Raw genomic sequence first — 16,153 nt, forward strand, 5'->3', positions numbered from 1 at the left:
TATCATCCCCAGTGCCCGCACTCGCAATGGCTTAATCCGATCTTTCCTACTCAAGGCATCGGCCACGACGTTAGCCTTGCCGGGGTGATAACGGATGTCACAGTCATAATCGCTTAACAACTCGACCCATCTTCGTTGTCTCATATTCAGTTCTTTCTGATCGAATATGTGTTGCAAACTTTTATGATCGGTGAAGATGGTGCACTTCGTACCGTAGAGATAATGTCTCCAGATTTTAAGTGCGAAGATAACCGCTCCCAGTTCTAAGTCATGAGTAGTGTAATTTTTCTCGTGTACTTTTAACTGCCGGGAAGCATAGGCTATAACCTTATTATTTTGCATCAACACGCATCCTAACCCTCTACGCAATGCGTCACAATACGCGACAAAACCATCGTCTCCATCGGGGAGACTTAAAATCGGCGCTTGGCACAATTTTTGCTTTAACGTTTGAAACGCCGTCTCCTGCTCTTCTCCCCATTCATACCTTCGATCCTTTTGAGTCAGGAGAGTTAAAGGTTGGGCGATGCTGGAAAAGTTCTCTATGAATCGACGATAATATCCAGCTAAGCCTAAGAATTGGCGGATTTCCTTTGGCGTTTTAGGCGCTTGCCAATTCTTAATTGCTTCAATCTTACTCGGATCAACGTGTATTCCTTGTTGGTTTACAACGTGACCGAGGAATTGCACTTCTTGTAACCATAAGTTACACTTGGAGAATTTTGCATACAACTTCTCCTGATTCAGAAGCTCTAAAATTATTCTTAAGTGTTGCTCGTGCTCTTCTTTACTTTTCGAGTAAATCAGAATATCGTTAATAAACACGATGACGAATTTGTCGAGATAGGGTTTACAGACTCGATTCATGAGGTCCATGGTTAGCCCGAAAGGCATAACTAAGAACTCGTAATGGCCGTAGCGAGTTCGGAATGCGGTTTTTGGAATATCTTCTTCCTGAATTCTAACCTGATGGTAACCCGATCTAAGATTGATCTTTGAGAAATAGCTCGCACCTTGCAGCTGGTCAAACAGGTCATCAATTCGGGGAAGAGGTATCTATTTTTGATTGTTAACTTGTTCAACTCCCTGTAATCAATGCACATTCTAAGGCTCCCGTCCTTCTTTTTCACGAATAATACAGGTGCACCCCACGGGGAATGACTAGGACGTATAAATCCTTTATCCATCAATTCTTGCAACTGATTGGATAATTCTTGCATCTCGGACGGTGCAAGTCGGTAGGGTGCTTTAGCAACAGGGCCAGGTTGAGGTATTAAATCGATTCGGAATTCGACCTGTCGGGTTGGCGGTAATCCAGGAAGTTCTTCTGGGAAAACTTGTGGAAATTCGCGTACCACCGGGATATCATCCACCCGTTTCTCATCAGAATCTGTGGCCGTCAAGCTTGCTAGATACGCCACGCATCCCTGGCGTATATATTTTAACACCTTGAGGTGGGATATAAATGGTATCATTGTGCCTGACTTCTCTCCTTGCACTAACACCTCTTCGTCATCCGACACCCAGATCTTGACGATTTTCTTTTCACAGTTTATTTCCACTTTGTTACGTGCTAACCAATCCATTCCCACTATTACGTCAAAACTACCTAATTCTACCGGTAATAAGTCAATCAGAAAGGATTGATCGTTCAGAATAAAAGGGCAATTCCGAACTATCTGATTAACTATCATGGTTTTACCGTTAGCGACTTCTACGGTATAAGGTTCTATGGTTTCACTAATCGGAAGGTTTGCTATTGATAGGAATTTAACGGAGACAAAACTTCTATCGGCGCCTGTATCAAATAATACAGAAGCGTAATGATCAGAGACGAGGAATGTACCTGTCACTACGCTGGGGTCCTGGCGTGCTTCGTTCGCCCCCATCACGAATGCTCGGCCTCTCGCCGGATTGGACAACGATGCCTGACCCACGGTTTGCCTCCCATTTCCTCCCGGTTCAGTTTCGGACAGTTTCTCTTGAAGTGATCTGTGCTGCCGCATTCAAAGCAAGCACGGCTGGTGGTCATCATTTGGTTTCCTTGTGGGTATTGTTGTCGGGCTGGTTGGGTCCTAACTGGCTGCGCACGGATAAGTTGCGGTTGTCGGTTCAGATTGTTCAGGTTTGTCTTACATCTCGGTGCGTAGTGCCCATCCCTGCCACACCGATGGCACACTACCCCCCTGCACTCGCCACCATGCTGGTAACCGCATTTTCCACACCTAGGAAACGTCCTTGTCTGCGGTTCCTGCCTTCCGCCTGAACTAGTCATGGCGTAGTTCTGGGCAGCGGGCCTAGCCCGTTTATCTTGCTGCTTCCCCTGGGTCCTATTATCATACGTACCTCGCTTTCCCCCAGCAGACTCTCCTGCCACCTTCAGTGACCCACTCCTCACGAAATCGTATGTGACAATACCAGCTTGTCATCGCACCCTCAAACGTCTGGTGTCCCCCAGCGTTGACTATACTCCTTACTACTGGGGTTAGTCCCCATATATAACGCTCAACCCTCTTTGACTCCGGGGTGACCAACCACGGCACCAATCATGACAACTCATTAAATTGGTTCGTATAACCAAAGTGGTCTGCCCCCTGCATCTCCAGGTTCCAAAATTCGTTTTCTAACTTCTGCAGTTCGTTTTTCGGGCAGAAATGTTCCAGCACAAGGGCCTTGAGTTCTGCCCAGGTCATGCGGTTTGTCGCTGCCTGACCGCGAGTTTGCACTATTGTGTTCCACCATGTCAGGGCATGGTCCGTGAACGTGCAGGTAGCATACTTAACAACATAATCCTCAGGGCCGTTACTGATGTTCACAACCGACTCTATTTTCTCGATCCACTTAACCAACCCATTTGGTCCCTCAGACCCGCTAAAATCTAGAGGCTTGCACAACATAAAATCTTTAATTGAACATCCCCTTGTTGCAGGAGTCGGTTCAGTGCGGTTCGTTTCTACACTGGGTATAGGGCCATTACTGTCTGTAACGACCACCCTAGGCGGTGCGTCATTACTCGGAATCGGGTTACCGTTCGGTGGAGGATTAACATTTTGTTCCCCATCATTAATGGTGGTCGTTTGATTGCTCGCAGGGGCTGGATTGGTCGTATTATTAATACTAGCGGCGATGCGCGACACTATATCCGGTATCGCCGCCTCTAACTTCCGAGCAATCAGACGACTCACATCCCCTTCTAACATTTGAGCTGATCGTTTTGGTGCCATTCTACACAACATTAAGAAAATACATATAATTAATACAATTTCCAGTCTCAATACACAACACATATTCCATTCATTAATAAACATTAGTACATATTACATAAGCATCAGTACACATTTCATAAACATCAGCCCATAGATCAAGTTTTCATACATTGGTCCTACATCGGCATCATTTTGACATAACCCGCTATGGGTCAGTGCTTGAATGATACCCAAAAGTATCTACGATGATATCCCAAAAAAAAAAGACCCCCTATGGGCTAGTGGCTGTACTATACCTACCCAAGATTCACTCTATGTTAGCATCGCCACTAACTGCTTACACAGAGTATCAAAAAGCGGACCCTGACTACTACCACCCTAACATAACTAAACATGGTGGTATGCCAACCACACCATCACTGTCACCATCACCACTAACACCGCCATCAAACCCCGGATCCGCGTCTCCATCCGGTCAATCATCCACTGGGAGTATGCACCCTCCCTCCTCAGCTGGCCAATCGCGTACTGGCTGTCCAGTACGCAGTCCGCCAAGTGATTCCTCCTCTGAATACCCACCGTCAAGGCGACGGTGTGATCAAACACCTGCTCGTGGAGCACTCGGAGCCATGCAGCCTCGGAGGAGGGACGCTCATCCCTCTCCAGCCTGGGGTACCCCACACGAGTGGAGGTACAGGCTCAGGCTGGAGGCGGGAGGACTCGCCTCTGTGGTAAGTAGGTCTGGGTGGGGTAGAGGTAGGTGGGACATAAGGGACACTGATCCGCGCCGTGAGGCGGGGACCGGGTCTGGGAGGGGTGGGGGTGACCTGTGGTGCGGGTGGGGTGGGGGATCTGGCAACCCTAGCATGGGAGGACAAGCTAGCACTCCTATGGCTAGTCTCAGTAGGCTCAGTGCTGGATGCTAAGCGTAAGCTCCTGGAGTTCCCTGAACTGACATCCTCCGGGTCCTCCTCCACTGACAAACTTCTGGATCTCGACATCCCTTCCTGTACATAAGTTAGCAAGCATATAGTTTCTTCCATAATGTAAATCATGATTAATATACAAATACTTATACAACTTTGTCACATAAAAATATTATCATATACTTACACATATGTTGCCGATTTTACCTATTAATGTGCCCCGTAACTTCCCCTGAATTCCCTCGTGCGGACAAGTCTGTTATTATGTTCCGGACCATAATAACCCACTTTTCCATCCAAGTTCATCCAGATCTCGTCACTATAATTTATTAGTTGATATTCAGATCCTATAATACTTGAGCTACTGGTTATATTTTAGGTATCTTTTAAAGACATCCTAATTCTTTATAACCAATGGCTCTGATACCAAGTTCTGTAACACCCCGTAACCGCAGCGGAAACGTAAACGGGATGCAACAGACACATCTGATATCAACAGCATTGCTTATAAAGAAAACACCACTACATTAATTTACATCATATTACATTGTTCCAAGTTTAGTTCCCGTCTAGGCGTTAACACATAGGTTTTACCAACAGTACAATAACATATTTAATACAAAATGATCACTAAGCTTCCACAAAAAAAAAACACGCATCATCAAGCATGTAGCACTTATTCCAGTTTGGGAGTACCTAGAAAGCATGTAAAGAAAACGGGTCAACTACGAATAGTTGGTGAGTTTCACTAATTTACACAACTGTGACAAATCATTATAATAATCATATATTAGCGATGTAATCATACTTTTACGGACATCTGGGGACACTGTTAACCCAGTACAGTACCCATTCCGGGGGCAAAGTTAACCCAGAAACACTTCTAGGGACCCCTGGGGACACTGTTAACCCAGTACAGTACTCATTCCGGGGGAAAAGTTAACCCAGAAACACCTCTAGGGACCTCTGGGGACACTGTTAACCCAGTACTGTACCCATTCCTTACGATTCCCGTACAATCAAATATTTATAAATACACGCAATTCCATGTGTTCAGTATGTACTTAAACATTTCAATAATAACAAGCTTTCTGTCCCGGGAAAATATTTAAAAACACAATTCAGAAAAAGAGGCTCGTGAAACTCACCTTATCGTAGGCAATTGGGTATCACAGTACGTGAGCTATTAATCCGGATCTGTAATACGATTCCTAAATTCGTTACTATACATTCACTATTTATATAATTTTAATCGTGTTAACCGGTACATCTGGGGACACTGTTTACCCAGTACTGTACCCGTTCCGGGGGCAATGTTAACCCAGAAACACTTCTCAGGACTCAGATTGTGATATCGTTTAGAGTTCAACAGTCAAAATTACTAATAGTTTGATTTCCCTGTTTTGCGTGCCTAGCATGGTTATCTGTTTTTACGTTTCAAAAATGAGTTTGGTCACACACGACCCGAAAATAATAGTTGATTGATAATTTAATTAAAGATATGAAATTAAAGCTCGGTTTAGACGCCCCGATTGGCCGCGGGACCCGTTTCCGTCTTTAGCGTACCGGAAACTGATAAAATTACTCAAATCATCCGAATTATTTTCGGATTATTTATTTTTACTTGTTTAACTTAGTTATATGAAAATAATCCATTTTTAGGGTTTTTATACACCAGTCAGCTCGCTTATGCGAACTTTACCGGTTTACGCGTTTTAAGCTTTAAAAGTTTGTTTTTATCTTCTTTTTAGCACAAATAAATATCCGTTTAATCTCGGATCTTGAAATTTTGCACAAATCACTTTTTGACAGTGGGGATTTTTATAAAAATATTTCCATAATTAATTTTTATATTTAAAATTTATTTATCTATTTTTAAACACCATTTAAACACTAAATATGTCGTAAATACCAAACGATCTTAGGAAAATCCCAAATTTTTCCTGGATGACCCCTGCCATCCACATAGTCCCCTGTAATTTTTCCAGAACCAAAATCTCATTTTACATGCCATTTTCACTAAAACCGAGCTAGAAAACCCTAGAACTCGTTTAACTGAAAAGCCTACTTAGACTTTTCCAAATGACCTCAAATTTTGTGTGAGACTTATACATGTTATAAAAAGATTATCTGAAATTTTCCAGAATTTTTCATGATATTTAACTATTTTTCACCATTTTTGGCCAAAACCGAGCATTAAATTCACCAAATATTCATCCTTTATCCAAAAATTACCAAAAATTCACAGAACTCATTTTTTCATATATCTAACACCTCTGTAAAATTTCATGACCTAACTCCATACGTATCACAATCTGTCCCAAAACTCAACAACATACAAAAACCTAACTACCTTGAGTTTCTAGCTTCAAACCGCAAGGATCTCGCTTTCTAGCCTTTGCTAGCAACTAGATACAACACCTACAAGCACAATAACACCACACCAAGCAAGTTACACCCACAATCAAGCTATTTCTTTCATGGTTTCGGTTATGATATAAAAACAAAGATTTAACCGTAAAAATTCGTTTTTGGTTCATTTACTCCTTTCTTGGACCAAGATCCCTTGTATAACTTGTATACATCACTTGATCATGCGAGAATCGGTTCCATCTCGGGTTTTCATCCTTTTTCACTTGGAAACCTCATTTTCTTGCAAGAACACTCAAGAAACGAAGATAACACGTACATAACACGATCTTTACCTCGTTGTTCTTGCTAGAACTCTCGGTTCTTGGATGAAATTGTTGAGAGAAAAAGATGGATGTGGAATAACTTGGTGAAAAAAGAAATGAAAGGGTTATGGGGTTTACCCCATTTCCGATCGGCCTAAAGGAGAGGTGGGTGGGACCCACCTTTCCATTCTAAGCCACACATTTGGATTTCCACAATCCGGATAACGTTTTGAATAATCTGATTCTGTTCGTTTTTTGGTTAAATGTTTAATTCGGCTTAAAACGTGGCTAAAACGGTCGTTTTTCGGCTTAAAAATGAAATTTATATAAAATCAATTTATAAAACTTTAAAAACTTAAACCATGGCATTTATTATCTTAGAACATCATATTATTAATAATCGCGCATCTTTTTCGGCTTGATCGATCGTCTCTTGCTTGGTTTGGTATTAAAGGTTTCGTTTAACGCACCGACGTACCATTAATTGAAATTTCTTTTTCTGTGCTTTAATTCACTTATCCCGAGGCTTTAATACTTCGTAAACATCACTAAATATTATATATCTCGTCTATAATGTATCCCCGATTCGTTCGGGCTTCAATAACCGTTAATCGGTTAATCGTATTTCAAATACGATTAATTGTATAATCGGGTATAATCCGTACTATGAATCATACATACTCGTATGAACGCATTATAATTCACATATTCATTATTAAATATCACATAAATAGTATATACCGGTTAGGGTATACCTGATTCTGCCGGAATCGTTACAATTATGCTAGCCACCATGACTTCTGAGCTTGCTAAAGGCTTGGAAGACTTTGGTGCCTATGAGATGCTTGAGCAACTTAAGGGCATGTTCCAGAAACAAGCCCATCAAAAATGATTCGACACCATAAAACAGCTCATTAGCTGCAAGATGGCAGAGGGGTCTCCCGTCAGTGCGCATGTACTTAATATGAAGGAGCACATCGATCAACTTAAGAAGCTTTGATTATCCCATGCCTGATGAGATGGCAGCTGATTTCATCCTAAACTCTCTCCCCATCTCTTACGACCAGTTCGTAATGAATTTCAACATGAATGCTTGGGTGAAGACAGTGTCGGAGCTGAACAACATGCTCAAAACGGCTAAGATGAACATTCCTTCCAGGACCAATCAAGTTCTGATGATCCGATCTGCCGGTTTCAAGAAGCCTAAACCAAAGAATCATGGTTATAAGGGTAAAGGCAAGAAGAAGGTTACTGTTGCTGCCAAGTTTGCCACCAACACTAACAAGAAAGTTGCAAAGCCACCACCGTCGCCCTTTGAGGATCGCATGTGCTATAAATACAACAAGATGGGGCACTTGATGCGCAACTGTCCCGAATACCTTGCTGAGATCAAGATGAAAAGAGCCAATGGTGAAGGCTCTTCTAGAGGTATTTCCATATACGTTATTGAACTTTTCACTGTCTCTAGTAACACATGAGTATTTGATACCGGATGTGGTTTCCACATTGTTAATGTCTTGAAGAAGCCTGAGAAGTTGAGGAAACTGAATAAAGGCATCACGGAACTCATTGTTGGTGATGGGAAGAGAGTACCAGTTTGGCAACTGGAGTATTTCATTTTACTTGTCCATCTGGCCTAGTTTTTCCTCTGAATAATTGTTTGTATGCTCCTGGCTTGACCAGAAACATCATTTCAGTTTCTTTGTTGTTTAAACAAGATTTTAAGTTTAGTTTCAATGGCATGTCTATTTCTTCTTACTTAAATGATATCTTTTATTTTGAGGCTAGACCTCGAAATTTTATTTATGAGATTGATGTTCAAACAAATAATAACGTATATAATCTTTTCAAAACGTATCAGATCTAGCATCAATGATTCATTTCTATGGAATTGCCGACTTGGTCACATAAGCAAGGCAATCGAACTTTGCTAAACATGCTTCAATCGATGATGTGTAGAACTAACTTGCCTCACTCCTTTTGGAGTTACGCCCTTATGACCGCTGCCCGCATTGTCATTCTGGCTCCAACTAAGAAGGTAGACAAAACCCATATGAGATATGGCATGGGCGACAACTAAGATGATAAGCAAAACCCCATATGAGATATGGCACGGGCGAAAGCCCAATTTATCTTTCCTTAGAGTATGGGATGTGACGCTTATATCACAAGTGAGTCTGATGATAAACTTGATCCTCATGGCGTAAAAGTTGTTTTCCTCGGATACTATAACCAAAGCGGTTATTACTATTTTCATCCTGATACAAATTCGATTTCTGTCAAGAGGAAAGGCCGCTACCTCGAGAAACTTGATCCTCGCGGCGACCCGATTTTCCGACCGTCGGCCTTTTTCCGGCAACCCCTGCTGCTCGACCACCGCTGCAACTGCTCCTTTGCACTACTGCTGTTTGCCGACCACCTACATTCGCCGCCGCTTCCGTTTTCCGGCGCCGCCGTCGTTTTTCCGGTGACCCGTTTTTCCTGCCACCGGACTTCTGCTGTTGCCGCTCAACTGCAGCTGCCAGAACTCATTGCTACTGCTGTTCGCTGCTGTTGCTTCACCACCGAGCGCCACCACCACTGTCGTTCCGCCTCTGCCACATTCCCAACGCCGCACCGCCGCTGGCGCCGCCGTTCAAAGCTGCTGTCACCGCCAGAATTGTTGTTGGATATTGTTGTTTCGTTTCTAGCTTCGATCCGTTATCCCTCGGTGTTACCCGGTTGTGTATAACCTAGGTATAAATTCTATTCTTTTAACTATGTGGTTGTTTCGTATTTCGTACTCGTATTGATTGTAACCGGATCCTCGTTTGGGTTACGGTTCTATGCAACTCGTTTATTTCTGCTGCGTTTTTGTTCATTTATATATATATTAATGTGATTAATGTTTATTAAACGAAAATATTAAAACGGGTTTCATCGTTAAACCGTTTATTTTACCACCGATGAAACCCAACAGGTTTGGCCGGTGGTGTCTGGGAATTTTTGAAGAAGAAAGGGTTGAGGGTAGGTGGGGTCGAGGTTAATTTACAACAATATATTATTATTATAAATAAATAAATAAGTAGATGAAATGTCGATTTTGCCCCTCAATTAATGATAAAAACTAACGGTTTGGATAGTAATTGCCAAGTTTTGATAAACCTAGATGTCTAATTGAAAAAAAAAACAAATTTTGTTTTTATAGGGGTGTTTGTGGTGTGGTTTGGTGTGGTTTTAGGCTAAATCAAACCGAAAACTAAAACTTCGGTTTTCGGATTTTTAAAACCATTCGATTTGGTTTTTCGGTTTTCATTTTGGTTTCGATTCGGTTTCGGTTTTTTCGTTTTTTGCCATTTGACCTTGAAAATTTTAGGCCGAAAAGAAAGTTTGGCGAAAATAATGAATTTAAGTATGAATAATTTTGTTAAGTGCTATCTAATAGATTATTATTTATTTTAACAAAAGTATTTGAGTTACATATTTATTAAATTCTTATAAATTACTTAAAATAAAAAATAAAAATTTAGAAATTCGGTTCGGTTTTTTTGGTTTCTATTACATGCAAAACCAAAACCGAACCATTAATTCGGTTTTTACAAAAAACCTAAAACCAAATCGTCGGTTTTTATTTCGATTCTTTTATTTTTTTTTGTTTGGATTTTTCGGTTTTGGCTTGTTTTATTCGGGTTCAGATCGGTTTTTCCGTTTCTTGCACACCCCTAATTTTTAATCACAAATCAATAGATACTTATGTTGTCCGCTTGGTTTAAAAAAGCGTGCTCAAGGCGAGGTGAGGGGAAGCGACCCAAGGCGAGCACCTTGACGTTTTTTGCCTACCCAAGTCGAAGCCAGCTCACAAAGAGAACGCTTTCTACGCTTTTGTGTGGAGCGAAAAAGTAAGGAGGCGAATGCTTCATGTACAAAAAGCGACCAGTTATCTCATTTTCAACTTAACCTTTATAATTTGTCATTCCTAGATTTTTCACATTTGATTATAAACTTTTGAAAGTTGAAATTCTTTTGAGTAGTGCTCTTTTAGAAACACTACCGAGTAATTTGGTACACGATAATTTGTTCTTATTCTACTTTCTTATCTTGGGCGAGTAATGGGATACCCGAAAACTTGTTCTACGCTACTTTTGGAATTTTGGGATATATATGTTGATGTTTTAGACATTTAATACATATTATAATGTGGTTTGTATTTAATATGTGGCTTATAAATAATTATTTTTAAAATATAATCGCCTTGTGTTCAAAAAGCGTTCACTTTTGTTCGCCTCATGCTTTTTTAATCGAATGTTGTCCGTTCTTATTGCAAGAAAGGGATTTTTTTTTCTAAATTACAAATCAAGTGGATTTGGGTTGTTTTATACGGTGAATAAAATAAAGTCTTCGAAAACAGACATACAAATCATATACCAAGTGCAACATTGAATCTTTGTGATTCATAGAAAGTCAAATCAAACCCTTGTGGTTTACAGCACATACCAAACTTTCGTGGTTCATAGCAAGTAACAGAATATCAATGATTTGTATAGCAAGAAACTCCGACCATTTCCGTGGTTCGTTGAGTATTAGCAAGAGCAAGTTTTGAACCTTTCATTAGTTCGTTGAAACTAGCAAGTCAAACAAATGTATTGGTTTATAGCAAGTCGAACATTTTTTGTTCAAAATAGCAAGTCGAACATTTATTGTTCAAAATTAACAAGAGCAAGTGGAACCATTTTGATCCAACTTTGCAAGAAAGACCAAATTTTTTGTTTAAGGCAAGTTAGTGCATAAAAACCTGACTAGAAAGTCGACCAGGAGCACATAAATCTGGTTAGTAAGTAGATCTGGGGAAAGTATAAAAACAAATTTTGGTTTAAAGCACGTTAGTGCATAAAAACCTGATTAGCAAGTGGTAATGAGCACATAAAATCTGGTTAGCAAGTAGGCTAGAAGCGAGTATAGCAAGTTGATCAATATTAAAAGTCCAATTAGCATGGTACAAAAAGTGGGGTGGGGGGGGGGGGCAAGATCTTGGTGGTAAAACAAAAAAGCATGACTGGAAAGAAGATAAAGGAAACGTTTCAGGCGTTTCTGCATCAACTCGTGAATAAGGAAATGTTTCACTTCAATGTCCCAAAGTGAGTGAAACAAATTGCATCACTTGGCATTATTGATGGAAACATGTTTAAGACTTATGGCCTTTGGGAAATAGTTGATGCAAAAAATGAATCTGAAATAGTGGATGAGAAAAGGATAAATGCTACCAAGGCAGTGATCTTTCAAGCATTGCTAGAAAAAGTTTTAATGCAAGTCGTGCAATACTCAACTTCAAAGGAAGTTTGGGAGTCAATCAAAGTCAAATATCTTGGAGCCGATCTAGTTTAAAAGGCACGTTTACAAACACTGGGAAGTGAACTAAAGGCTTTGTAGATGAAACTAAACGAAACTGTGAGTGACTTTGCGGGAAAGTTAAGCAGCAAACACGCCAAGTTTAAACCTTTCGGTTATACTCTGAAAGATAAAGTACTCATGAGGAAACTGCTTATCTCAGGCTTAATGAAATTTATACCGATCGTGGCATCTTTCGAGAAATATTAAGAATTGATGCAATGCCTTTTGCATAAGCCGTTGGAAGAATAAAGAAATTTGAAGAATGTCTCAAAAGCCAAGACAAACCAGAAGACAATGATCATGGAAGACTTCTAATTGCAAGTTCAAGCAATCAAGGTCGTGGTAGAAATTCTAACAAAGAAGCAAGTAGGTATGGAAAGGGCACGGGTTGAGGAAATAAAGACAAAATCAAGTTCAAGTGTTATGAATGTGGAGAAGTCGGTCATTTCGCAAAAGAATGAACAAAATGGAAGAACAAGGAGCAAGAATCCAATCTCATCTATGACGACGATCCGGTCACATTGCTATGAAAAAGCAAGAAAGTTGAATACTGTCTTTCAACTATATTTAGTTTAAGAGGGAGTGTTGAAAAGTATAAACTAAATATTAAGTATAGGGTCCAGACGTCTCCCCATTGTTCTCCATGAATGTTGGCAAATTCGGATTGAATAAGAAGATTCAACATAATTGAATGAACAATCGATTGAATTTGATAACAATACTTATTTCAATAATCTTGAAAAGTATAAACTAAATATTAAGTATAGGGTCTTTGTATCATTTTAGAAAGTACATTTTATATTTTATATATTTGTATTTGTATGAAGTCTACGGGTTAGTATGTAGTTACTTCGATGCGTCATTTATGTGGTGCCAGTTCTAGGTTTATATAAACCCTCCACCACAATCAAGTCTGTACGTTAACATTTGCAAGGTTATTGAAATAAGTATCATTATCAAATTCAATCTATTGTTCATTCAATTATGCTGAGTCTTCTATTTCAATCCAAATTTGACAACACTCATGCAGAACAATGGCAAGACGTGTGGGTTGAGTTGATTATTTTCTTTCTTTTTATTTTATTTTTTGTTTTCTATATTACTTTATTAGAACTATAAATATTTATATTTTTAAATGACATCGAACATGACTGGGATCAATTATGAAACCACCATGTGTTCTGCGATAAAGATATAATACTTTTACATTAACCAAAACCCAAGATGCATTATATATGACAAATATGACCAAGATGAGAAACTTTAATCTGTTCTTCTAATACACCAACTTTTGCGAAGACGTGGATTTTTTCTAGGATATTTTACATTCAAATTTTAGCTTGTTATTGGTTATTGTAATCTCCTACTTTTTTTTTTTTGGTACCGGTAACATACACTAATAAACAAAGGAGAATTTTTGACGTTCAATGTTTTACAAAACTTGTAGTATCATATACTCAAAATCTATAGTTTGTGATCTAAGGAAGTTGTCATTAATTGTGTTTAACGTTAAACAATATAGGCTTTTCAGTGTGTTGATGCAGATGGGCATGAAGAAGTTGACGATATTTGGTTTGATGTTGATTTAGAGATGCTACTAGATAAGTGGTATTGGCCAACGGGAAAGAGCTCTGCTTGTGAGGAAATCGGAGGTGTTACATAAGATGCCACAGGCATATTTGATGGTAGTAAAGGAAGGGAAGCTTCAAACTTCATAACTTTAAAGACTTGTCTCATCGATGGGCGAAGTTGCGAGTCAGGGTGCACGCACCATAACCCAACAATCATTAAACCCTCGATTTCTCTTGCATCAAAGCATGACCCTAGACTCGGATCAACTGCTTTTAAAAGATTCCCAGCCCCACAGAGCTCCCAAACCCATTCTAATAATCGTATATTTTTTTCTTGAGCCATGTGTTCAATGGGTTTTCGCCCACATGCTATTTCCAGTAAAACAACTCCGAAGCTGAAAACATCAGATTCCCGGGTTGCACTTCCTGTGACAGCACATTCAGGAGCCATATAACCCAAGGTTCCAGCCAACATCGTTGTTTGCGAACCCTTCTCGTGATCAACCAACTTAGCTAGCCCGAAATCACCAAGCTTTGTATTGAAATTTGAGTCAAGCATCACATTACTGGAGTTGATATCTCTATGGAGGACACATTGCTCCCATTCTTCATGTAAATATAGCAAAGCAGAAGCCAAACCAAGGGCGATTTTGTACCTTGTATTCCATGTCAACAAGCTCTTTCCCTTGAAGAGATGCAAATCTAAGCTTCCGTTTTCCATATACTTATAAGCAATCAAGAGTTCTCCTTTGTCGTGACACCAACCAATGAGTTGCACCAAATTTCTATGCCTCAACTGGCTAATGATCTTGACTTCCTATGCATATTCTTTGATCCCTTGTTTAGAAGTCTTTGACACTCTTTTGACTGCGACATGCGTGCCTAAATCTTTCATAAAACCTTTGTAAACTCCGCCAAAGCCGCCCTCTCCAAGCTTCTCTGTCTCTGTGAAGTTAGCAGTTGACAAAGCTAATTCATGGTAAGAAAATCTTCTAGGTAGAACAGCCCCAATTTCGATATCATTGTTCATCTCTTAAGCAAATTCAAGTTCCTCCACTTTACCACCATCGTATCTCTTCCTCCTGCAACAATAATAAGCAACTATAGCCAAAACAATAACAGCTAGAGCCAACGTCCCAGCTATAATCTCTACGTTACGCAACACACTGTGTTTCCCTTTCACAGCATTCTGGCTCGTGGGCTGTGCTAACCCGTTGTTTTCTTCAGCCTTAAACTCAGTACTATTAAACGTCCAAGATCTTACATTATTTTTCTCATACCCATCTTCAGTGGAAGCTGAAAACCCAAAAATTACATATTCGGGCAACACATCCCTTAAATCAATGTGTTAATCAAGCCCAGTTTCCTATACCGCTAAATTATCTTTAAAACTAGTGAAGGAAACACTAAGATTTTTGGAATCAGAATAATAATTAATTAGAGCTCTACACTAATTTTGACGTTATTTTACTAATCTCGTGAAAATAACGTTAAAAGTGGCGGAAGGTTAATCAGGCATCATGTGGTGGCGTTGATAGCCGAAAGACAAGGGCACATGCACCGATCAGCCGGTGTCCCGATGATTGAGTGCTATGTGCCTTAAGTCCAAGGCTTGATGCAAAACTACTATCGAGCCGGGGGTCTCACCGGAAGCAGCCTCTCTATCCCTATGGGATAGAGGTAAGGCTGTCTACATCTTACCCTCCTCAGACCCTACCATAGCATTGCTATTGGTGGGATATACTGAGTACGATGATGATGATGATGATGATGATAGAGCTCTACACTCTTTACCATGTGTTATATTGCTATACCATTTCCGATACGTAAGAGAAGTCATGGAGTTAACATTGATACCTATATGGTCACCTACGGACTTTGGATCCCACTTGTTGCTATCATAAGTGTCAAACTCCACAGCCACAAATGGATACATACTTGTATTAGTCGTATCATTGAATTGAAGCCCAATGGATCCTCCTCCATTTATCACATTATTTTCTTGAGGAAGGAAGAATGCGAGACCATCACCAGAACCTTCATTCCCGTATGAATCAATCACAAATGTGAAACTGGTAGAGAAGCTGGTTAAAACATTAGAGTCTTTGTTCCATAAACGAATAGATCTGTTGTACGTGGCTCGGCCTCCCAACCAGGCCCAACCACGATTGCCTTTATTGTAGCTCACCCGGATTCCTTCATCAGAGGCATATGCATGATCTGATAATAGTATATCCTGGGAATTTTTTGAAGTAATATTTGTGAAATTGAAAGTGATTGAAGCCGCATAAGGGATTAAAGCAAAAAAGAAACATGTTAAGATAGACATGAGTCTGGAAATTTGCTAGAATAGTTTTGAACTTCTTGGTATGTAGTCGTGCTTTGCTTCACAAATAACTTAAATATAT

The 16,153-nt window shown here is 40.0% G+C and overlaps 1 pseudogene; it reads right to left on the reverse strand.

Moving 5' to 3' along the window:
- Positions 1 to 13,584: 13,584 nt before the first annotated feature.
- On the reverse strand, positions 13,585 to 16,153 carry LOC143615694 (L-type lectin-domain containing receptor kinase IX.1-like; annotated as a pseudogene).

This window comes from Bidens hawaiensis, unplaced genomic scaffold, assembly GCF_021521415.1.
Source record: "Bidens hawaiensis isolate Kalapana, Puna unplaced genomic scaffold, B.hawaiensis_p1.1 tig00043984_1, whole genome shotgun sequence".
Taxonomy (NCBI): domain Eukaryota; kingdom Viridiplantae; phylum Streptophyta; class Magnoliopsida; order Asterales; family Asteraceae; genus Bidens; species Bidens hawaiensis.